At 49.1% G+C, this 23,216-nt stretch overlaps 1 pseudogene across 1 annotated transcript; it reads left to right on the forward strand.

Annotated features, from left to right (window-relative positions):
• The first annotated feature begins 5,120 nt into the window (after positions 1 to 5,120).
• LOC306655335 (pyruvate dehydrogenase E1 component subunit beta, mitochondrial-like) lies at positions 5,121 to 6,057 on the forward strand (annotated as a pseudogene). The gene has a single exon. The product of its transcript is annotated as a pyruvate dehydrogenase E1 component subunit beta, mitochondrial-like (transcript).
• Positions 6,058 to 23,216: the final 17,159 nt, after the last annotated feature.

Genomic DNA, 23,216 nt, shown 5'->3' on the forward strand with positions numbered 1-23,216 from the left:
TCCCTCCTCTCCGAGATGTTTCGCCTTACATTCCAGGCTTTCCCGTAGCATTGAACATCAACTGCTGACACTTCAAGTCAGAAGGACTTTTTCTTTTTTTTTTCTACTACAATTCTGGTTACCCTGCCAGGAAGACGGTGCAGTGCACTTAGCGGAAAAGTCATATAAACATGAATTCCACCCAGCGAAGCTATCTTCTTTCAAGAGTCGAACACTTCAGTTTCTGCCTGGTTTTGGCAGCTTTCCAGGGCTTTCAAATACTTGTGTGTTTTTTAAAATTTATTTCGTACCTTAAAACTGTTTTATGTGGGAGAGTGAGTACCAACCACATGAGCTACTCGGCCGTTACCAACATGGGAACCTAGCTACTGCACTATTGAAGTTTGGGAAAAGCGCTGCTCAAAGAGGAACAGTGGCCTGCTAATATCACATAGAAGCTATTGTGTGAGCCAAGTCCTGAGGCCAGGTTTCCTGGCTCCTCTGGTCATATTTTGCTGTCAGGTGACCTTTAAGGCTTCATAAGAGGAGATCAGATGAGATTCCTGTAGCCTCAGGGATTCTCACTGCAGGAAGGCAAGGGGTAAGGTCACTCAGAGCCACCAGAGGGCCAGGCGGTAGGTTATAGAGGCAGAGACTCAGCCTTTGAGCACCAAGGGAACAGGGATGCCATATGGCCCTGGGTTCAAGTACCATTGAGGGGAGTCCAGACCCACAGGGATCTTAGACTCCGTCTATCCAGAACTAGACTGTCGTGGTTGTCCCTGGCCAAGAGGTCTCTTCTTCCCTTTAGCCAGCTCTAGTCAAGGCCATGGCATCCATTTTCTCCTTGTCTAAGCTAGAATCTGAGGGTTAACCTTGACCCCTCCCTGCTGGAGGTCAGACGGACACAAGTTCTACATCCCCAAACACCTCCTCCTTCTGACCCCGCTGGTCCCTGTTCTTGTTGAGGTTTCTTCCTGTCTCCCTGGTTGTTGCTGTAGAATCATGACAGCTGCCAAAGTTGGGCTAACTCCTGCACTCCCTCCCTCGTTTCCATCTCTGCCAGCCCCAAAGCTGATGCCGTCCGTCTCTGTTCTCTCGAAGTCTCCTGGGGGAAAACAGACAGACTCCCATCTGGCCATAATATGAAACAAGCCCTAATAATAATCGTGAATTTGGGAGGCAACAAGCCCCCAGAGGGTCACACCACACGTCCCCTCTTCCTGCAGACACCTGAGGAAGGGGCTGCTACCCCACCCAAGCCCACAACCCACCTACCCTAAGTTGGGAGGTCTGAAATTGAACATTTTGGCTTTAAAGGGGATGTCGTGGGAGGGGGAACAAAGCTTACATTTTTCGACACCAAGAGAATAAAGAACAAAAGAATCAATAAGGTATTCAAAGGTGAGGTGTGTAATATTTACCACCTTGTAATAAAACCAGTCTCTTAAAAGTTAAGGGTAAGAAGTCTCCCCAGTCATCTCCTAGGCTCTCATTCTTAAAGTGAGGCTAAAGATTGACTTCATGTTTTCAAAGTTCCAGAAAGTGAAGCGAACAAGAGGCCAGGCCTTGGGCAGAGCTGTCCCCCTCCGCTCCTTCTGGGTAAGGATGTGAAGGTGATGGTAATCAGCCCAGGCAGCTCGCTGGGTCACTGCTCGCTTCAAATCAGACAGCGAAAGCGAAGGCCCTTGGAGAAATTCAAAGTGTTATGACAAAAGGAATGATTATAGCAGACACATTTGTGTTCATCTCGCCTTCTCCTGAGAGGACTCTGTCGCTCCAGCACCCCCAGACTGATTAATATTCCAGAGACACAAAATAGCTTGAACAATCCAGGGAGGGCAAACCCAGAAGGAGGAAGTCATCGGTGTTTCTGGGGCACTCTGAAAGTCATGGAGATTTCTAGGAGGCCACGGAGACTCTGCGGTGACAAGTGCCAAGGCAGGCCATGACATTGGGGCAGTGGAGACCTGCACCTTACCTGGTCCAAGTACAGACCATCCCACTGGCCCATCCCACCGCAGCACAGTGACTTGGGCTCTTGTCACCTCACTCTTGTGAGTCTCAGGGAGGGTGCGATGTAACCCACAGGGCCCCACCCATTTCTAGTGTCCTGGTTGCACTGATTGTACAGGGTGGAGGAAGTCCTTCTGGGCAGGACAGGCCTGTGAAAGGAGCAGGCTCGCAGGCAGGCCTCCATCAGGAGGCTGTGGGGAGGCCAGACACCTCGCAGCCTGCCTGCAGAGCCTCAAGACACAGGCCGCCGGCCAGAGCCATCTGATTCCAAACCTCTGACTCTTCACCCCCAGTTTCCACGTGGCACTGTCTTGTGGTGGCCTGGGGAGGGAGGTGTTCTTCTGCTCTCTTGCTAAGGAATATCAGGACATTCAGCAGGGTTTAGTTTCCCAACTGGAACTCCAGGCTGTCCCCCTAATTGATTTCTTTTGTTTCCTTCAAGTCCTCAAAAACGTGTCGACATCCACTTGGGGCCGCCTTCCACCAGGCGAGCTCAGGCCAACTTTCTTCAATTAATGAGCTGAGACTGAAATTGAGATCTTTGCTTTTCACAGCCATGGCAGGAGATCGACCCTGCTGTGGTGATAAAAAATAAATGCCGTTGGTGCTGCGTCTGTGAAATATAAGTTTTTAAAAAGTGGCCACGCCAGCACGCCGGGGCAGCAGGTTATCACGGATGGCTGGGGTTTGAGCTATGCCTGGGCTTCCCCTGGGCTCCCCTCTGACCTTGGCCTGCTTGCTGTTGCGCTTCTGCCCAAGCCATGCCCTGACCAGCGTGCCAACTCCATAACCCTTCTGCTTCTGAAACTCAGCCAGCCTTGAAGACCCAGCTACCTGGACTTCACATTCATTTGACAAACATTTATTGAAGGCATACTGTGCACCACACTCTTCTGTTTATCCATTCTCATTCTATCAACATTTATTAGGAGAACCTTGGGGGAGGTGCTGCCCTTCTCCTCAGGGAGCTCTGGGTGTTGGAGGAACACTCTAACCTGGATGTGGGCTCAGGGCAGTGACAGATGTGTACAGGTGTAATGGGAAACTGGGAAGGGGCACTTATTTCTGGAGAAAGTGGCATATTTTAAAAACGTGTTTGTAATGAAACTTTCAGATATGTAAAAAATGAAACATACTTACACAGTGAACTCCTAGGTGCCCATGCCCCCGCTTTAACACCTACTGTTTCTCAGGCTGTCTTTTACCTAGATTCCTCTCTACCTCCCCAGAGCACTCTTGCATGATCCCAGATATCATAATATTTTGAATCCCAGATATCATAACATTTTGTTTATGAATCCATAGTCTTCTAGTGTGCACCTTTCATCGGCTTAAGGCCAGCCTTATCTTGATAAAGGAGCCACCAAGGTATCTAAGAGGCACTTCCTAGACTTGACATGTGATAAACTTTTCCCTCACACTCATAGATGGTGTGAATTTGGCTTTGAACAAGTTACTTAACTTTTCTGGGCCTTAAATTCTATTGTTTTTTTTTTTTTTTTTTTTTTTTTTGTACTGGGGATTGAACCCAGGGGTGCTTAAACACTGAGGCACATCCCCAACCCTTTTTTATATTTTATTTCGAGACAGAGTCTCTCTAAGTTGCTCAGGGCCTTGCTAAGTTGCTCAGACTGGCTTTGAACTTGTGATCCTCCTGCATCAACCTCCCATGCCACTGGGATTCCAGGTGTGTGCCACCACACCTGGCTCCTTACATTCTTCATAAGGATGATATGACTGATCTCCCAGAGTTGTTCTGAAAACTAAATGAGGTAAAGGACATAAAGTGGCAAACAAGATACCTGACATCAAGTAGGTACTCTGCAGCTCTTTCTCCCCTGGTCCAAGTTTTTCCTGGATGAACAGGAGAGTGCTACAAAGTTCTGAGTAAATTTGACTGTGACCCTTCACCTCAGATGCACTAAGATGCAATTGGAAGTTCTTGGAAAACAGACACCTAATCACCATATAGCCAGCCCACACGCCTGCTATAGTGACATCTCGTCTTCAATGTCAGCCTCTCTCCCCTATTACTTACCTAGCATGGACCATCCACTAACCGCACTTCAACTATCATGTGGTTTCACTGAAAATTAGAGTTGGATCTTGCAGAGTGCAAGTCACAAAGTTGGTGTTACTGTCCTAGCTTGTAGCACATGGGGAAGAGGGGACACTTGGCAAAGGGGAATGTGCACACCCAAACCAAGCACCCTCAAGCTTGCCTTTAAAAGTCCCGACCAGTTTCTGGCAACTGTTGCAAGCACCAGATTCCTCTCTACTCTGGGTGGCAGCTGGCGATAAAGCCCCAATAACTCAGACAAATGTGGCTGACGCCAGAGAGGAGTCAAGGGCCTGGCTGCGACGTCTGGGGCCAGCTTGGGCTTGGACCTTGCTGTGTGTTTACAAGTTTCCCTTTGACAATTCAGTTTTGAAGATGGGCTTCATTAAAGGGCAATTATAGGTTAAGTAACTTGTTGGCTCACCGCCTAATGTGGAAAACTCCACTGTGACAATCAGATAATTCTGAGATTAAGCAAGACAGCAATTGCTACTGAAAGAAGCAGCTTAGCAAGGGGATAAAAGACTCTCCAGCCATGACCTCATCCCAGCTGCCCCGTCTGGGCAGGAAGTCTGAATTCAGGGGCCCACGGACTCTGGGAACCTCTGTCATGGGGGGTGACCTCTTCTGGGAAAGAGGACCATGGAAGGCAAAGTGCTTTCCCTGTGGAATGGCAAGATGTCCCTTTTCCTACTGGGCTCAACTCTTCCAGAGGCTTCTCCTGGGCACCAGGGGCCACCCAGCTGTGTGTTTGGACTCTGTACCTTTCTCTTTCTCCCTATCACAACTGGCTAAGTATCTCCTCGCCTCTCTGATTATCCGCAAAGTTTCCTTAGCCCACAGGGGATGCTCCACATCAGATTCCTGCAGCACTTTGTATTGAATAGGAAACCCCACCCCAAAATAGGACTTGTGTAGAAAGAGGAGTTTTTTGACTCCTGTAACTTACAAGCCCAGAGGATGGGGTGGCGAGAGGACATGGTGAAGATGGTGGTGGCATCTGGGCTGGAGTGAGGACCCCTTCAGGGGGTCTCTGGGCTGCTGAACTGCCGACAGCACAGGATGATATGATGCCATAAATCAAGGTATGGATGAGGAACTGGAAAGAGATGAGAAGTTATTTCCGCTCGGGGAAGAAGTGACCCAATATGACAAGACACGCAAGGTTAGCTGACGCCTGTGGAAAAAATATGGGCACAGAGGATTATAGGTACTCTCATATCTGAGATGGGCTTTGCTGGAATTGCTGTGGGTGCAGCTACAGCTGGGTTGTGGCCCATTTGTGAATTTATGACCTTCCATTTCTCTGCAAACCACTGACCAGGTTATAAATTCAGCTGCCAAGGCCTACTATATGCTGGGGCACCTCCAGCCTGTGCCCATGGTCTTAGGGGACCCAATGGTACCTCAGCGTGTGTAGTTGTCCAGAACTCACAAGGCTTTGCCGGGGATATGGGCAGTGCTTAGGCTTAAAGGTGGTCATCCCCTGGAATTCAGAGAATGCCAAAGGTCTTATTAAATCAGTCATTTGAGATAATAATCCAGGGATAGTACTGGAGAATTAATTGATATATGGAGTTCCTTTTGAACTTCCTGCAGAAGCTCAGTCAAAAGGTTTTCTAATTCACATTGGAAAAGTCAAACTAGAAAGTCAAGGGACAGTGGTTTCCCATACAACACCTGTGTGCCACTGCTGAGAAGCTGCAACGGTGTTGTCTAAAGAAGAAATTCAACGTGAGGTGATAAGTATGGGTACCAACAATGGCCATTGAAACCATAGAAACCAGCATCACGAAGACAAATCATTGTGGAGCCGTGGAAGGAGGCTGGCCACAGTTTGGAGTACAAGCTAAAATTTGTGCCAGGATTGTAGAAGACCTTGCATTCAACTTCCTGGACGTTCCTCCTATTGTGTCCCTATGCCTTACGCAAAGATTCTAGAAGACAGAAGACCTCAGGTCAAGGACATCATATTTGCAATAAAGAAAATATTAACTCTCTAATTTGGACTTGAATATCGAGTCACTGAAATTTAAAAGTGCTCGCTGGAACTTCACCTGGATTGTCCTGCAAGACTTCATTGCTCATAAAGTTATCTCTAAGGCAACAACAGGTGTTTTTGTACTGGTGGGATGTTTAAATGCATCTGTGAGTGGGGAACTCTGCACTCTCCTGCCCTAGATCCATGCTTTCATTGTTACGGTCGCACTGTTCTTTGAATGAATTAATTCAAAATTTTACCTCTTTTGCTAGAAGGACAGAGTATGAATGTGACACAGTTCTGATGAAAGATACATCAAAAGAAGATAACATGTGTATTTTTAAAACTGTATAACCCACATTTACTGTTTGCTCGTTTTGATAAGGAATAAAGGAATTCCTAACTGGGGCAGGGTCGGGGGCATGGGAGGACAAGCCCAGAGGATTTTGGTCTCAGGTACGGCTGGATCCAAGACCACGTAAACAGTGCCCTCTTCTCTGCTCTTCTCTTATCAATTCCATTTTCAGAGGTTCTTGTGGAAAGATGATCACAAGTAATTCTGATCCAGCAGAAAGAAGTCTTGTTTCTTCCTAATAAGATTCCTGCAAATGTCTGAAGATTTAACCCGATTGGATCAGTGCAGGTCATATGACTGGGTAGGCACAGTTTCCCGACTGTATGTTCTTGGAGTACATATATGAGAGAAATAGCTCCCAGGTGGGTGCTCTATTAAGATAACGTGGCTAAGGAGTAGATCCTCAAAAGGAAATTAGGGTGGTACTATAAAAGAGAGAGAAATAGATGCCAAGAAGCCAAAAATCTAACAATGTGCTTCTGGCCTCTGTCATATACATTTAAATGTCAACTTTGTAAAAAATGCCATGTCCCAAATTGATTTCCAGCTCCTATAGGGCAATGATTCTGAAAGTGATCCCTGACAAGCAGTATCAGCATCACCTGGGAATTTGTTAGAAAGTCACATTCTCAGGCCCCACCCTATACCAATTGAATCCAAAACCCTAGGGCGGGGCCTAGGAATCTTCCATTGATATCCATGCTCTAAAGTTTAAGAACCACTGCAGTAGGGTAAGAGCTCATATGCATATTCTCATATCCCCCTCATCAATATTTATTATACAAAATTAGCCAAGAAATGAGGCCCTATACAGCTCTTTTGAAGAAATGCATTCATTACTCTAGGTCCATTTGGTTGCTAGCAACAGAAAACTTCTCTGGTTAGTTTGAGCACTCTATCAGTCTTTGTTCTACAGGCACATGGTAAGTGCTTAAAAATATTAAAAAGTTAGCTACTGTGGTTCCTATGTCCCAAGACTATGAAGTCCTAAGTATGGGGGAGTAACAAAAAATAGACCTGGTCTCTGTCTCTGGAGCCACAGGCCAGCAATTATCAGTCAGACAAATGAATACAAATGGGTAACCCTGGGGTGAGAGTTACTGGTATAATACGTGGGAATAACAGGGGGATTTGATCATTGCAGGTCCTGGAAAAGACAGAAAGTAGATATTTTGGAAACCTTCACAAACAGCTGAAGAGTCAAAGGAGACCTGAACTAGTGACCTCCGGGTGTCCACAGCCTAGGGCCACCTTGGCAACCAGGGCTGGTAGACTTTCTATTCTGGTCTCTGCCTTTAAAGTGACTGGTTGTCAGTGCTATTGTTATTCAAGGGTCAGATTCCAGGAAGGAAGAAATGTCTTGGCCCATCCTGAGCCAGCTATGCTCTACCTGATGCTCCCTCAGCCAGATTCAGGAAGGCCAGAGAGGAACCTGGACACAGGGGCATCATCAAAAGCTGACATCAAGGAGCAAATGATTCCTGATTGGCATGGGACTTTCCCAGTTTCAGCCCCAAAGTCCTTTGTCCTGGAAACCTTTCATCCACTTGGCTCTACCCGAGTCCCTGGAGTCCCTCAGGTTGGAGGCTACACAGCCCAGGTCTTCATGCCTCTGCTTCAGTGGTCAGTGCCACCCTGGCTGGGCACAGTTGGTGTTCATGGGAGTGGCATGGGGTGACAGAACCAGGCTTCCAGAACACACTCAACTGCCCAGGCCTTGCCTTCCTCATCTCCTAGTGACAGGCTCTGGAGTCCTTGCTTGTATGACATGGAGGGCCTGCTGGGCTCTCTGCTCCACCCTGGGCTGGAGGTTGGGGTGGCTGCAGAGAAAGACGAAAGGGCGATTCCTGCCCTCCTCAACATTATGGGCCAGTTCCATGCAGCATAGTGACACTTGGGTGACAAAAAGCCAGTTCAGTTGTTCACCATTGAAGATCCAGATGCAGGATAAAAACATGATCCCTAAAAGCAGCAGAATAACATGGTGGGCTTCCTGGAGGAGGAGCACATTGCAAGCAGGGTACCAATGGGATAGTGAGGAGAAAGCATTGGGAGGAGAAGGGGAAACTGCTGAGCAGAAGCACAGACGCAGGTTTCGCCATGTGCTTAAGGTACAGACGCGGGCTTCCTAGCTCTCCCCTGCTCAACACGACACGGGCTGGGCTTCTTTCCACACCTTGTGAAATCTTGCTGGCTCTGTCTCAGACGACTGAAGTCCTATTTCATCAGACTGTGCTCAGAACTCCATCTAGGTGCACACAGGTTGAACAAGGAGCCCTGAGTGTGACACTGTGATTGGATCCACCTACAAGACTGCACCAACCTCCTCACAGCTCAGATGGCAGGCAGCAGCCCCAGATCATAGCATTTATGGGGAGTTTGGAACATGGATATGGACTGTTGAGTGGGGAGATGAAGTGTCCTAGTCCAGGGCATGGGAGGAGGGAGGCAGGGCATTGCTCATTGATTTGTCCCTTTATTCCATGAATAGGTAGACATCTGCTGAGCTCCTGCTCTGGGATGGTCTATTCTGGGTGCTGGGACAGTAGAGGCTCCAGAGATTGTGTCTATCGATGAACGCTGGGCATTGAGAGAGTTTGGCCCAGTCCCTCATCTCATATGGATGGGAAAACCCAGGCCCAGGCACAAAGCATAAAAAGAGCCAGTGGCCTGGCTAGCACAAACCAAGCCCAGGCATGCCCCCACTGCAAGGCCCTAGCTGACAAGAGGAGGTACAACTGGGGGCTGAGAGCAGCTTTGGGAACGGGGAGGGGTTCAAGGGTCAGAGCACAGATTCCCAGTGGAAGAATCAGCAACAGGAAATTCAGACACATGACCACAGGGCAGCAGCTCTCACAGGGCAGAGGCTCTGAGAGTCTGGTCCGAAGTCATGCAGGGAGGAGAGGCCACTTTGCCACAAGACCAGGCACTGCAATCAAGAGCTGCAGGGCAGGGTTGTAGCCTTGGAGAAGCTGAGGGACTAGGCCCAGCCTAGGTAACAAAGGTGGGCTTGCAAGTTCCCAGAGTGAGAAACCAACACTGCTGCAGACTCTCCTGCCAGAGGCTCTGCTGCTTCCGGGCTGACGCCAGGAATAGGCCCAGTGCTGGAGACAGAACAGAACAAACCAATGGCCATGTGTTTGTGGCCCCACAGCTCAGCAGAGCACGAGGTCCTCAGCAGAGAACAAGCTCAGGAATAGAAACGATAAGGACCAGGAAAAGCTTATGGAGCACCTGGCACGGAGATAAAACCTATGTGTGTTATCTTGGTAAACCCAAGCATCAAGAACATCTCCACATCACAGATGGGGAAACTGAGGCACAGAAAGTTTAGGTCCTTGCCCAAGCCCACACTGCTCGCAAGGGATGGAGCTGGATTCTAAGGCCCAGGTCATGGGAGAATTCCTGTCCCTTTGTAGGATCTCTTTTCTGTTTCATTGCGGGCATTTTCAAACCTACACAAAGGCAGAGAAAACAGTTACACTGATCCCAATGTATCCACCATCTGGTTTCAGTGTGGATCCACATTTACAATCCTGTTTAATCTACAGAGCATCTACTTTTAGGAGACTGGATATTTTAAAAGCAGATCACAAGCATTCTATCATTTCAACCCTAAACTCTTCGTTATGTGTATCTAACAGACGAGCATATTTTTATTTCCCATAACCATTATGCCATTATCACACCTAACAAAATCAGCAATGATTTCTGGATATCGTCCTCTACATAACTCAAGGTCAGATTTCTCTGATTAGCTCCAAGATATCTTTATAGAACCGATTTGAACAAATCGGGACCCACACGAGATCTACACAGAGCGTTAGTCCCTGTGTCCTTGGAGTCGTTCTGATTTTCGTTTCCCCTTCCCGCTTTCTCTCGCCAATGATTTGTCCCTCTCTTTAAAGAAGAGAAACTGAGGCAGGGTGCCAGGTCTCTCCATTACTGAGGGCAATGCCAGGATTAGGACCCTGAAGTCTAGTTCATCCTCTTCCCAGCTGACAAAGTCAGACCCCTCTCTTATTTATTCTCGTCTATTTTTGCACTAGCAGAGAAGTTAGCAAGAACGGGCATCCTCAAGCGCTCTGAGTTCTCAGGATATAATTCACTTTAATCTTTTAAGCATTTGACAGTATTTGCTCGAAAGAAGGAGCAACAAGTACATAATTATTGCACTAATTAAGCTGCCAAAAACACAAGCGTGCGGCAAGAGCACCTTTGAAACGGGGAGCCCACGACGCATTAGCATCTGCTGTAAGCTTATTAATCACCTAACAGGCAATTAGCAAGCTGTTACTGTTTGAGGCTGCTATGTAAATAAATTCTTGGGTTAATTTCTTCCTCTGATAATAAAGAAAACATTATGAAAATTAGCTAAGCGACAATGTAAATGATCTTCACTGTTAATTATATGACAGCGTTACACATGCAAGGACCCAGAGCTGATAAGGGCCGGGCTCTCTCCCTCCCCATTGCCCACTGCCAGTCCCCACCTTGGCTGTGCTGCTTTAAAAATAAAGTGTTGACACAGGTAAGGTGGGGGGAGCTTGGGGACTAGAGTCGCAGCTGTTTGCTCGCAGCCTGCCCAGAGCAACTGCCAACTGAAAACCGGGATGTTTTCTCGCCTGAGTCTCAAGAGGCCTTGGGCTGGGCCTGTGACGACAGCTGGTAGGAGGGGAACAGGGACCAGGAAGAGGACCAGGTCTGGGTCCTTCTCATCCCATGACTATTCCCAGAGGTCTCCCCTCAGTGAGCATGAAAGCCTCTGCAGCTGGTGTCATTGCCACCAGCGGCAATTCCTAGGTACTAGTGCATGTGGCATCTGCTAGACGGGGGCCACCTGGCTCGTCCATCTGGTCAGGTGAAGAGCACGATGCAGTACAAGCCCAGACACTGAAGTTCAAATCCTGCCTCCACCACTCAGGGGCTGTGTGACCTTGGCAAACGATGGAACTTCCCTCAGCCTCCATTTCTTTATCTGCAAAACGGAGGTGACGATAAGGGCACCTACACATAACTGTTCACTGTGAACAATTATGGAGGATCGTCCTCAAAATGTCCTTAGCACAGAGCCAACTATCATGTTGAATACATGTCCACTGTTATCGTCAACACCGATCTGGTCATTCAACTAGATCTCCATCATGAGCCAAGACCTGTGCCAAGTGCCAGGAACCCACAGGGGGAAGAGCAAGGACTTGCCATCACAAGATGAAGAGCCAGGGCATATGTCTCAAAATAGCCTGCCCGCCAGCAGCACAGACCACAATGAGCAAGTGGGGGAGGGACAAAGTCATGTCCACAAAGCTTCCTGGGGAGTTGGGTGGGGGCATTTTTTGGGGGTTTAAATATGTCCTGTGAGACCTCAATGAAGCAAGGGTGGGCACTGGTTCACATGGTGGGTTCATCCTTGTTGAAGAAAGCTCTCTGCCCTAAGCCCTGTTTGCCTCTTGGTTATGGGATGGAGATTAGGGAGACTGAGGGCAAGGCCCTGTGTATGGCCGGTACACAATAGGATGATCCCATGCCGATCTGAGAGGCTTCTCGTGAGGTCTGCCCCTGAGAGCAGGGGAGAAGGACCCTGCTGGAAGTTGCCTAGACACAACTTGTATGACCAGATCCTGATGCATGGTCCTTTATAGTTCCCAAGGTCATTCTAAGAGGTACTCAATGGAGAACAAGCGCTCATGGCTTATTTAGTTAGGGAAACACCCAGTTAAGCAGATTTCTTTACTGAAGGGCTTTTCTGACCATCTACACACTAATATGCCCTTATCAGGGACAAAATGCTAATTGCTTACATATTTGAAAAGCCCCTACAATCAATAAGACTAGCAATCTATTTTTTAAATGGGCAAAGGTGCATTATCTCTTTCCCTGAGGATACATATATCCTATGACTCTGGGTATATGTAGTCTAAGAATCCTTTCCTGTGTGCATGTACTGGAAAGGTCTTAGCAACACCATAATGGCAAAAATTAGGGGTGACCCCATGAGGCCATCAAAAAGAGAAAGATAATGTTGTGATGTATGTACATACTAAAACATTTCGTAGACATGAAAATTAATAAACTGAAGCTATTAACAACATAGACAAATTTCTAAAACAATGTTGAGAACTTTGAAAAAGTTGAATCAAATAATATTCATTATAGAGGTATATATAATACCATTTATATAAAAGTCCCCCAATTATAACAATCTATTGTTTAAGGAGATAAATTCTCATCTGTATCTCTCTCTATATATGTAATACACACACTATATGTATATTTATTAACATGGTAATGACAAAAATTATATTCATAGTATGTACTATAATATGTATATACCTATAGGGTATATAGAGTATGTGTATATATTGTATATATATAAAACTTAAATGTAAATAAACACAAAATTCAAATTGTCATTATTCTTGGAAATACAGGAGACTTCAAAGGTATTGCTAATGGTATACTTCCTAAGCTGCCTTCCTATTTGTTTTCTATTTGTAAGGCATTTTTCTATTTTCAATGTCTCATTCTAAATACATACACACATACATTCACCTCTCCATATCAATGAGTTTTGCATCCACAGATTCAATCAACTGCAGATTTAAAATATTTTTTTAAATGCCTGTATGGAATACGTACAGTATAACAACTCTTTGCCTAGAGAGGATGTGCCTATGTGATAAGCAAATTTTATGACATTCTCTTTAAGGGACTTGAGCACCCATGGATTTTGGTATCTGAGAAGGGTCCTGAATTAAAACTCCTAGATATTGAGGGATGACTGTATAAAAATATATAGAGTATATGCATATATGCATTTATGTAAGTATGCATACTTATTTACACATATCTTTCTATATATTTGAAGCATTTTATGTTAAAATGTTTCAATCAGGAAAATGAGCCAAAGATATACACAGTTCACAGAAAATAAATTGTCAATGCCCCTTAAATATATGAAAAAAGACAGTTTCATGTATAACTTCAAACGTGAACATTAAAACAATGCTGAAATATAACTTTCTACCTTCCCCACCGGCAAAGGTGAAAAGCGGGCCAGTGCAGATGCCCACCGTCGGGGGGAGGGAGCCCATGCTCCTGCACTGCTGGTGGAGGGTCTGGCACAGCTGCCCTGGAAGGCAATTTGGCAATATCTCTCAAAACTACAAATGCTTACTCCTTTCAACCCAACTATCCCATTTCTAGGTATTTAGTCTTACAGATAAACTCCCAGGGTTGCAAATGACTTCTGTACGAGAATATTCACTGCTATAATAATTAAATAGCAAAAGAGTAGAGAGAGCTTAATGTCCATTAATGGGACACTTAAATAAGTTGATGTACATCAACAGGATGAAGTGCTGTGCAGCTCTTCAAACGTGAGAGAGCTCCATGTGTAAGAGGTCTCCAAGATGTGCCGTTACATAAGACTGCACTCTGTCCACTCCCATTCCCGTGGAAATACATGCGTTCCCATAGCCCTCGCATTACATAGTCACAGATGTTGATGCTCACTCCTGCGGAATCTCTCTCGAAGGCTGCTCTAGAAAACAATGTTTGCCTCTGATGGGGGCCCTGGAAGTGGGGCAGCAGAAGGAGGGAGGCTTACTCCCCCCACCCAATATGTCACACATCCCAGGGGTCAGAGTCATCAGACCCTTTCTGCTTTACCTATCTCTTGGTCCAGCTTCAGCAGTGACCAGCTCTGTGCAGGCACCGAGGTGCCACCTTGCTTCCTGTACCCCTATTCCTCCTGCCTCCTCCCTCTGAACATCACCACCACAGCACCACCCCTTGGTGCCCATACCTGCCCGGCCCTGTTGGGGAAAATGTCTCTGTGGAGATCATCTCCACCCAGTTGGTGACAGAAGCTGACAAATTTCTTCCCCAGGTCTCCAGCATAGGTAATCCTGGAACTCGGTTTAAGAAGTGTTCTCAGGGAGCAGCGCCCCAGGGACCCAGTCCTCAGGGGCACAAGGCTGTAGCCAGCACAGGATCATGTCCTCATACGGTTCTTTCTCCTCTGCCTAGGACTGCTCTTTCTAATCACATCTATCATGTAGGTCCTGAGCTTTCTAGGGGACTCTGGCAAAGACAAGCACTTGGGTTCTCCTGGATTTTGTCCCATGTGATGTACCTACTAATTATGTATCTGTAATACACATTAGATACAGCACTCTGAATTGCCACGGGGCTAAGGTAAGGCACAGAGGTGCTTCCTATTCTGTTTGACTCTGCTCCCTCTTTCGGGTAGCTCCTGCTAACTGCCTGGCACTCCCTGGGCAGCAGTTGGAGAGCCACTGCACCCCTTGGACTGCTCTGAGTCCCAGCTCTGCCTCCAGGGTCACCCTGTGCAAGCCCCTGCCTTCATCTCCAATAACACCCTTGTGAACTGAAAGCCCTGCCCACATTACATAGCCTCCTCCTCCGTTTGCACGCGTCATACCCCACCCCCGCCCCCACCCTGCTCCTCTAAGAGGGCTCCCGACAGCCCCCAGGTCCCTCAGCACAGCCATTCTCTCCACAGTCTTCAAACCTTGATTCACTTTTGAATCTGTGACACCTAGAAATAAAAGCCCTGGTAAGTGGCCAACAAGCATAGGCAAAAATGTGGCTGCCGCCTCTTGGGCTCTGGAGGTGTTGACCCTGCGCAGTCACCAAAGGCAGGGCTCTCTGCTTAGCAGCTGGATCACACTGCTGCTTTTATTGATCTTGGGGCCAGCACCCTCCAGCCTGGGTCTTCCACACCCCCACCCCGTGAGCTAGCCTCCCACACTCTGTACTAATGCAATCGATTTCTCTGAACCTGAAACACTAAGTATACTCTGGTCCCTGCTACCTCTGTCCTGCTGAAGTCAGTCTCCAGCCAGGGCCTGCCAGGGTCCTGTGAATCCTGAATTGGTCAACATGTCACAGGGAAGTAGAAAACATTGGCCTTAGGCTGGCCTTGCCACAAACCAGCTGTGTGCCTTCGAACAAGTTCTGCTTCTTCCTAGGGTGAGGAGGGGTGATCCTGTGCTCTCGTCAGCCTCACACTGGAACACCTGCCATCACTGTCCCCTCTGGCTTCTACATCTGCACCCACCAACCTGAGCTGCTGATGTACTCACAGCCAAGCAGAGACCTTGAAGACAGGCCACCAGTGACCTCCCTCCAGGCCCAAATGGAATCATCCATCAACCCATTTGAGCCAGGGCACATCAAGGAACTATGGATGGAAGCCCTGACTGGTTTGTGGGCCAGGCTCCACCAGGCTACGTCTCCTGTTCACCATTCTCCTCCATTGCCTGTGGCCAGAGTCTGCAAGGGGCATGCTGTTCCTTTGCCCTCCCTATCTCTTGCCTTCCTTCATGCCTGCCTGCAGTGTGACACCAGGGCCTGTGACAACAGTGTCCTACAAACTGAACACTAGGGTGGAGCTGAGTGGTCACCTCTGACCCTCAGGGGACAGCCTCAGGAAAACCCATATTAACTCCCAACCATCCCAATTGCTCTGCCTTAGTCCTGAACTCGTACCTGACTTTTATTTCCACTCTGTATTTCCAAATCCTAACCCCATTTTAAAGATCATTCTGAGCACCTCAGGAGACTTTTCTTCCAAGGGCATGTGGAACACTGATCCAGGAAAATTTAAATTTAAATTTAATTAAATTTGCCAGGTATGATACAGCACAGTTATAATCCAGAGACTCAGGAGGCTGAGGCAGGAGGATTGAAAGTTCAAGGTTAGTCTCAGGGAGACCCTGTCTCAAAATAAAAAAATAAAAAGGGCTGGGATGTGGCTCAATGGTAAAGCATCCCTGGATTCCTGTGGGTTTGACTTCTTTTTTTTGCGGGGGGCACCAGGGATGGAACACCCAGGGGTGCTTTACCACTGAGTCACATCCCAGCCCTTTTAATTTTTTTTTTATTTTGAAACAGTCTCAGTAAGTTGCTTAGGGTCTTGCTAAGTGATTGAGGCTGACTTTGAACTTGCAATCCTCCTGCCTCAGCCTCCGGAGTAGCTGGGATTACAGACATGCACCACCATGCCTGGCATCCTGGGGTTCAATCCCTAGTACCAAAATGATTTTTTTTTTTTCTTTTTCTTCTACATTTAATTAAAATTTTTATAGAATAGAAATAAAATGGCAATTTGTTTTACAATATATGTATCCAATAGGTGAAAAAATAATACTAAAACCAAAGAAAAAACATGAGAACATGGTTCTTATCTATGAAATGGACAAAACTCTCTCACTGAGTTATTGCCAGGACAGACTGCAACGACCAGGCAGTCCCTCCTGGCACATTATTGCTTCCTTATCTTTTGCTTTTTCTCTTGTATTTCAGGGATATTGATCCCAGTTGTGCAGCCGTTATGGCTGGAGGGAGCTTTGAGGAGCTGCTAATGACTTCTCTTTCTACAGGTGAGGACACAGAGGGTGAAACAGGGCGCAAAGGACAGATGGCTAGTGTCAGAACCACTCCTTAGCCCCACACTGTCCCTCAGGAGACTATCAATAGCCAGCACACACTGTGAGCTTACTGTGTTCTACCCCATCCTAACATAATCCTCACAGGAACATTTTGAGGGAGCTAAGATTATTTTTTTCTAAATTTTTAGATGGGAAACAGATGCAGAGAGGTTAAATGACTTGCTCAAGGTCACACAGTACATTTGCAGGAGGGCATTGCCTCCAGCCCAGCAGGTGGCCTCCCAGGCTAATCGCAGCTCACATCTCACCTCTTTCTCAGCCTTCCCAGCTTCAGACCCTTGGGGACACAAAGAGCCACAGCAAGGCCTGGAAAAGAGCAACCATTTCATTTCCCTGCATCTCTTCCTCCTCCCTCCACAGAAATGCAGGCACTGTCCTTGTCAGCCATTGGTCAGTCACTGCCATCCCTCTACTCGGCCTGGCAAGACCCGGCAAGGCAGGAATCCAAATCACACCCCACCCCCATCCTCCTGGTCTCTTCTGTGGCCCTGTCTGTCTCTCTGGGCTCTTGCCCCTTGCCTGGCTATTCCTGGGACCCACCAGGTTCAATGGCTTCTCAGGGACCACACACCTGCCCTTCCTCCTTCCTGGAAGCTCTTCCCTTGCATTTTAGCCAGGTCTCTGAACATAGGTGATGTCCTCAGAGGGTCTCCTTGAGCCTTCTGCAGCTCCCCTGGCCCCCTGGCCTACTGCTGTCTTCCCTCCCCTGCCTCACTTCCTTTCTTGGGGCTTCTCATCATCACCTGATGTTGATTTGCATGATCAGTTTATTCCTCCCTTTAGTATGCCTCCCCTGCTAGGAGGTGGGAGGCAGGGAGCTCATTGCTGCGTCCCTAAGGCCTAGCACGGTGCCTGACACAAGGCAGATCCTGTCCATCCTTGTGAGATGGAGGGCTTGCTGAAAATGCCCTGCTGTCCCTGATGTCCACCCCAGGGCTCAGGCCTTGCTGCTCCCCTGCCTCCTGGTGCATGGCATCAGCACAGGCAGGAGGCAGCTGCATGCTGTGGTCCAGCTGTGTGAAGCAATTCCCACCCACCTTTCCTGTGGGTGTGGAGTCCTGGACAGGCGCAGCCAGGTTTCTAGTGTGCAGGTGGAGCAGACCACCCATGGGCTCCACAATCAGGTGTAAAGAGCAGGTGGCAGCAGCTTAGAGTAGATAGAGTTAAGTCAGGGGCCAAGAATGGGGAGAGGCATTGCGGAGCTAACCAGGCCCAGAACAACACCATTTCCACATTTCCAAGGCCCCTCCATCTGAGGCCTAGTGGGTAAGGCCAAGGCCAAAAGCTCAGGCTTTGGAGCCAGATCACCTCTTACTGGCGGAGTGGCTTTGCCCTTGCTGAACCAGCCTCTCCATCTGCAGAGCCGGGAGCCCTAGCATCTCCCTACGCACTGCCTGAGGGTGCAGAGAATGAGGCGCTGCATGTGACGTGCCCAGAGCAGGCTCCCACAGGTGTGATACCCACCCTGCTGCTTCCTTCCCTTCTCCTCCCTCTCACACTCCGATACCTCTGTCCTCTTGCTCTCTCCTTCAAGGCCAGGCTTGCTGAGGCTGGTGTGTGTATCCGTGGGGGCCAGGGACAACTCCTCGTGTCTCCAAGCTCCACATGTGGGTCAGCCCGAATCTACAGGAGACAGCACCTGGCACCCCTGCACACTTTGTTCCTAAGCTCCAGGAGCTGGGACAACATTGGTATCACAGGTGCCTTGATAACATGACGGAGGGGTGGGGAACCACAGCAGGACTTTTTTTGTTTGTTTAATTGAGGTGAAATTCACATAAAAGGAGCCATTCAGGGGCACCTGACTCATTCACCTTATTGTACAGGTGTCACTTCCATCTAATTCCAGAACCTTTTCATCCCCCAGAGGAAACTCCACACGCATTAGGCAGCTTCTCCATATACCCGACCCCCACCACCTGCAGCCTGGTCTGCTCTCTATCTCTATGGATTTGCCTTTGGTGGTTCTCCCCCCGCCCCCCCCCCCAGTGTGGGGATTGAACCCAGGGATGTTCTACCTGTGAGTTGCACCCCCAGTCCTTTTTATTTAGAGACAAAATAAATGCACAGGCTGGCCTCCAACTTGCAATCCTCCTGCCTCAGCACTGGGCTGACAGACGTGTCGCTGTGAGGGGTTCCCTGTGCAGCCTTCATTTAGGTGGCATGTTATTCCATAAGTGACCTTCCGTGTCTGGCTTCTTTCACTCAACAGAATGTGTTCTAGGTTCAACCACGCTGTAGCATGGGTCAGCCTCCTTCCTTTCTTGGTGAGAGATGGCCCCTGCAGACTTAATAAAGAAGGCAGCACCCATTCCGCCTTTGAGCAAGGATTTCCCTGGAGCCAGGAAGGTGGATGCAGGCAGATGTGGAAGGAATCTCAGTAGGGAAGGGAAGAAGGAAAGAAGGAAGGAAGGGAAGGGAGGGAGGGACACCATACTAGAACATGGGTGAATCCAAGTACCAGGGCTGAAGGAGATGCACCAAGACATGAGGGTGCATGCTGGCGATGCTCAGGGATGAGGAAAAGGTAGATATCCGAGGTAGGTGGTCCCGGGCTGGGCATGAAGACTCAGAAATCATAGATTTGTCCTGAGCTTCTCTTCTCCTCTGTTCTCAGTTTTCTCTTCCTTCACTGGGTTCCTGGGCAAGGCTGGCACACCTGCAGTCCTTTGAAGTCAGCGGAAGCCCACCTGATCCTCAGACTCTTGTCCCGTCCTTGAAGAGGCCTTTGCTCTTTCCCTGTGCTGGGAAGGCTCCAGGTAGGTCAGGGTCGCTGCAGGGGCCATGTGCTATCCTGGAGCCCCAAGCTTGGTCCCTGGCCAGGGCTACGGTGCACAGCCTGCTTTCAGGAGCCAGGCAGGGGCAGATGTGCCTCCCACGATCCTGCAGCCTCCCTCACCACAGGACAGGGGCTCTCTGGGGTGGTTCATTTAATACAGAGACCCTTGTTTTCCCTGGAGCTCAGAGAGCCCGCCCTCTACACCTGGGAGCTGATGTCAAGCCAGGGAGCCCGACCAATTGAAATATTGACTCATGTCGGGTTTGAAGGCTTTTGATGTCCCAGGTTTGTTTTAGTTTGATGGTTTTGGAAATTATAGATTCCCTTCTGATTCAAACTGGCTTGCTAAGGGTCTCTGCTTCTCCAGGCCTGTTTTGTTTTGAACACTGGTTTGCTAAGTGGTTCACAAGAGACATTCAGATTTGGGTTTGGCCGGAGAATCAACAAATGTGTGCAGTTAGTTCTGGTCTGGGGTGTGGAGTTCAGACCAGTTTGAGACTCTGGTTCAGAGACAGAGGACAAAGCCCACTGTTCATAAAGCCTGAGGAAGGATACAGCCGCCCCCGCCGTCCCTCTGCAGGTCTGGGCCCAGCCTGTGCGGCATGGAGACCGGAGCTTCGGCCTCAAACCACAGCGAGCCTCCGGAGGGCAACACCGTGTGATTGATTTTGAAACTGTGACAGTAAAACAGTTAATAAAAACCCAATAGATCTGTACAGAGGTGCTTTCCGAGCTGCTTAAATGAGTGCTATTCATCACGGCTGGGCACAGACGCCCCGAGCTCCTCGCACAGGGGAGGGGCGCGTAAACCCTGCCAGGCCCCTGTGGGGACCCACCTTACCCTGCTGCCCACAGCCTCCAGCAAAGGCCCCCGTGCCTCTGCATTCCTGCTTCCCCTTTCTTGAAAGCAGTGGTTCTCCAAGTCTAGTCCTCCAAATGCCACCAGGGCACAGGTACAAAATGCTGCCCTGAGACTCCAGGGAGGGCCCCTGTCTGTTTGGACAAGCCCTTCCTGAGACTCCTGGAAGGCCCAAGTGTGAGAACCTGCTCTAAGGGGGCCCCTTCGCACACAGTCATCAGACACCTTGAGCTTTCATATTTCCTCTGTCCAAAAACACCTGACAAATTCAGATAACACCAAGGCTGAAAGCTTCATCCTGTATTGACAGGGGTTTACGGCTGAGTGAGGGTAAGTATTGACTCTGCAGCACCAGAGTCCACTGGCTGCTGACAAGGAGGGCCCTTTGGGACTGGGGTGGGGCCAGGGAGAGTCAGAGAATCACCTGCTGCCTCAGAAGATCAGGATGAGAGCAGTAGAAAAGCAGAGAGGTTAAGGGTGTATATATTCTGGAGGCTGCATGCCTGGATTCCGGGCCCAGCTCAGCCCCATGCCAGCTGTGTGACCTTGGGCAAGTTGCTTCACCTCCCTGTGTTTTTAGTCCCCTCATCTAAAACCTGGGAATAATAACAGGATCTATCTTGTAGGGCAAAGATTTAATCAGTGAGAATATAGAAGTTCAGAACAAGCTCCTCCCCGTCCCAGGGACCAGTGTGGGTGCTCTGGTGCTCTTGGGCTCTGCCCTTGGGCCAGGACTCCACTGCTCTATAAGGGACCAGTGTAGTGTGGCCACTTGCAGATGTGCCCTCTTGTTGGCCAGTGCTGGAGGGTTCCTTCCTTAGAGAAGCAGAAGTGTAGTGGCAGAGGTTTGAGTGAGGTGGGTCCATCCTGCCACTCTGGCCCTGCAGGGACAGCAGATCCCACTGCTGTTTGCCATAGGTGGTGGCCCCAACCTGTGCCCCACCTCTCAGAGCCCCAGAGAGCACAGGAGAGCAGGAAAGCAGAATGGACACAGAAGGAAGAGAGAGGAAGGTCACCCTTCCTCTGCACCTGCGACAGGCTGGAAGAGCACTGAAGCCTCATGCCCTGTCTCTCCTCTGCCCAGGGGACATTCTCAGCCTGCAGAAGGCCCGCAGCGTGGGTCCCTAACATCCCTGTGGGTGGCTATGAGACTCACTGTGACCGTCAGGTGTTGGCTCCACTTTAGGTTTTACCTGCTGTTTGTGGAGTAAAACGCCATTATCTTTGGAACAACAGCAAGTCATGGGGAAAGTGCCCGGGGAGGCAGAAACCAGATGACTCTGGCCCCCAAGGAGCCCACCTGCCCAGTTGTTCCTATGCCAGAGCCCCAGCTAGGGGGTCATGGCGCTGCCACCCAGCCATGTACTGCCCACTCAGTAAGCACCCTGCAGTGGGTTGCACTCCCCGCCCAGGGGGACCCTATCTCTAGTTTGCACAAAGGCACCCACTGAGGTGATGGGACCCTGGATTCCAATGGAGCACCCAGTCACAGTGGAGGCTAGACTAAATTCCCAGGAGAAGTCCAGGCTGCAGTCCTCCAAGACCCTCATCACTGGCCCTTTACAAAGTGACTGGCTGAATCTGACCCAAGAAGAGAACTTTGGGGTTCATTCAGTTCTTTCTTGTGATCCATTCCAGTGTCTTCAGAAGGTAATATGGCCTCTTGTAGGCACAACACCCCCTTCCCATCCTGTCCACCTGGCACTACAGATCCTGGAGTCTGATTCTTATCCTGGAGGGACCAGATGGCCTCTGGCAGACCCACTGGGCTCAGGGAAAGTCATGATGGACTCCAGCATTTGGTCACCCCCAGCAGACAGCCTTGGAGTCCCAGCCTGGGTTGCCCTCTGCTAACTGAAGGGAGTCCTGTGGGACGGAGGAGTCTGAAGAGACCAGAAGAAGCAGTGGGGGGCAGGGAGAAGCCAGAGAGACCTGACTAACTCCTCCTGAGGGAGGGACACTACTCGCTGTCTGGAGGCAGGCAGAAGCCCAGGGCATGGCCACCCCCTGAGTCTTGCTCCCCAACTTGTTCTCTGCTCCTCTGGCCAGTCCTCTGTGGAGAGTCACTGATCAAGCTCTCCAGACATGAAGCTTGTGAGTTCCTTCCCAGATTTGAGAGGAACAGGAAGCTGGACTGCATTCTGTGTGGTGGGGGAGGGAGTGGCTTTCGTTCAGAAGGAAAACAGGTTACAGACCCAGTATAAAGAAGGGGCCCATGAGGGGGCCATCAGGGACTGAGTGGACCTGCATGTAGAGGGTCCCCAGGCCATATGACCCTGGGCTGAGTGAGTGCAGACCCTGGTGACATGGACAATCCCACCGGCCCTTTGCTCACACTGCCAATCAAAGCCCACTGGGCAGGCAACTGTTCTGAGTGACTCCTGCTCTGTTGGTCCAGGCCAGACTGACAGGAGGAAGGGTGGCCACAGAGGCTTCATTCTCCAGCAACTCACCTCTGCCTCTGCCTGGTGAGATATAACCCCCTCAGGAACAAAGACCCCGGTGTTGTACCAGAAGATTCTCTTTGTTACCTGGATGCAGCTATTCCTTAGTTACTTTATGCTTTTATTTTATTTATTTATTTATTTATTTTTTGCGGTGCTGGGGATTTGAACCCAGGGCCTTGTGCTTGTGAGGCAAGCACTCTACCAACTGAGCTATATCTCCAGCCCTTATGTTTTTATTTTTGATGTGCATTAGAAAAACAAAA

Source organism: Sciurus vulgaris, assembly GCF_902686455.1.
Source record: "Sciurus vulgaris genome assembly, chromosome: 2".
In the NCBI taxonomy this organism is placed as follows: domain Eukaryota; kingdom Metazoa; phylum Chordata; class Mammalia; order Rodentia; family Sciuridae; genus Sciurus; species Sciurus vulgaris.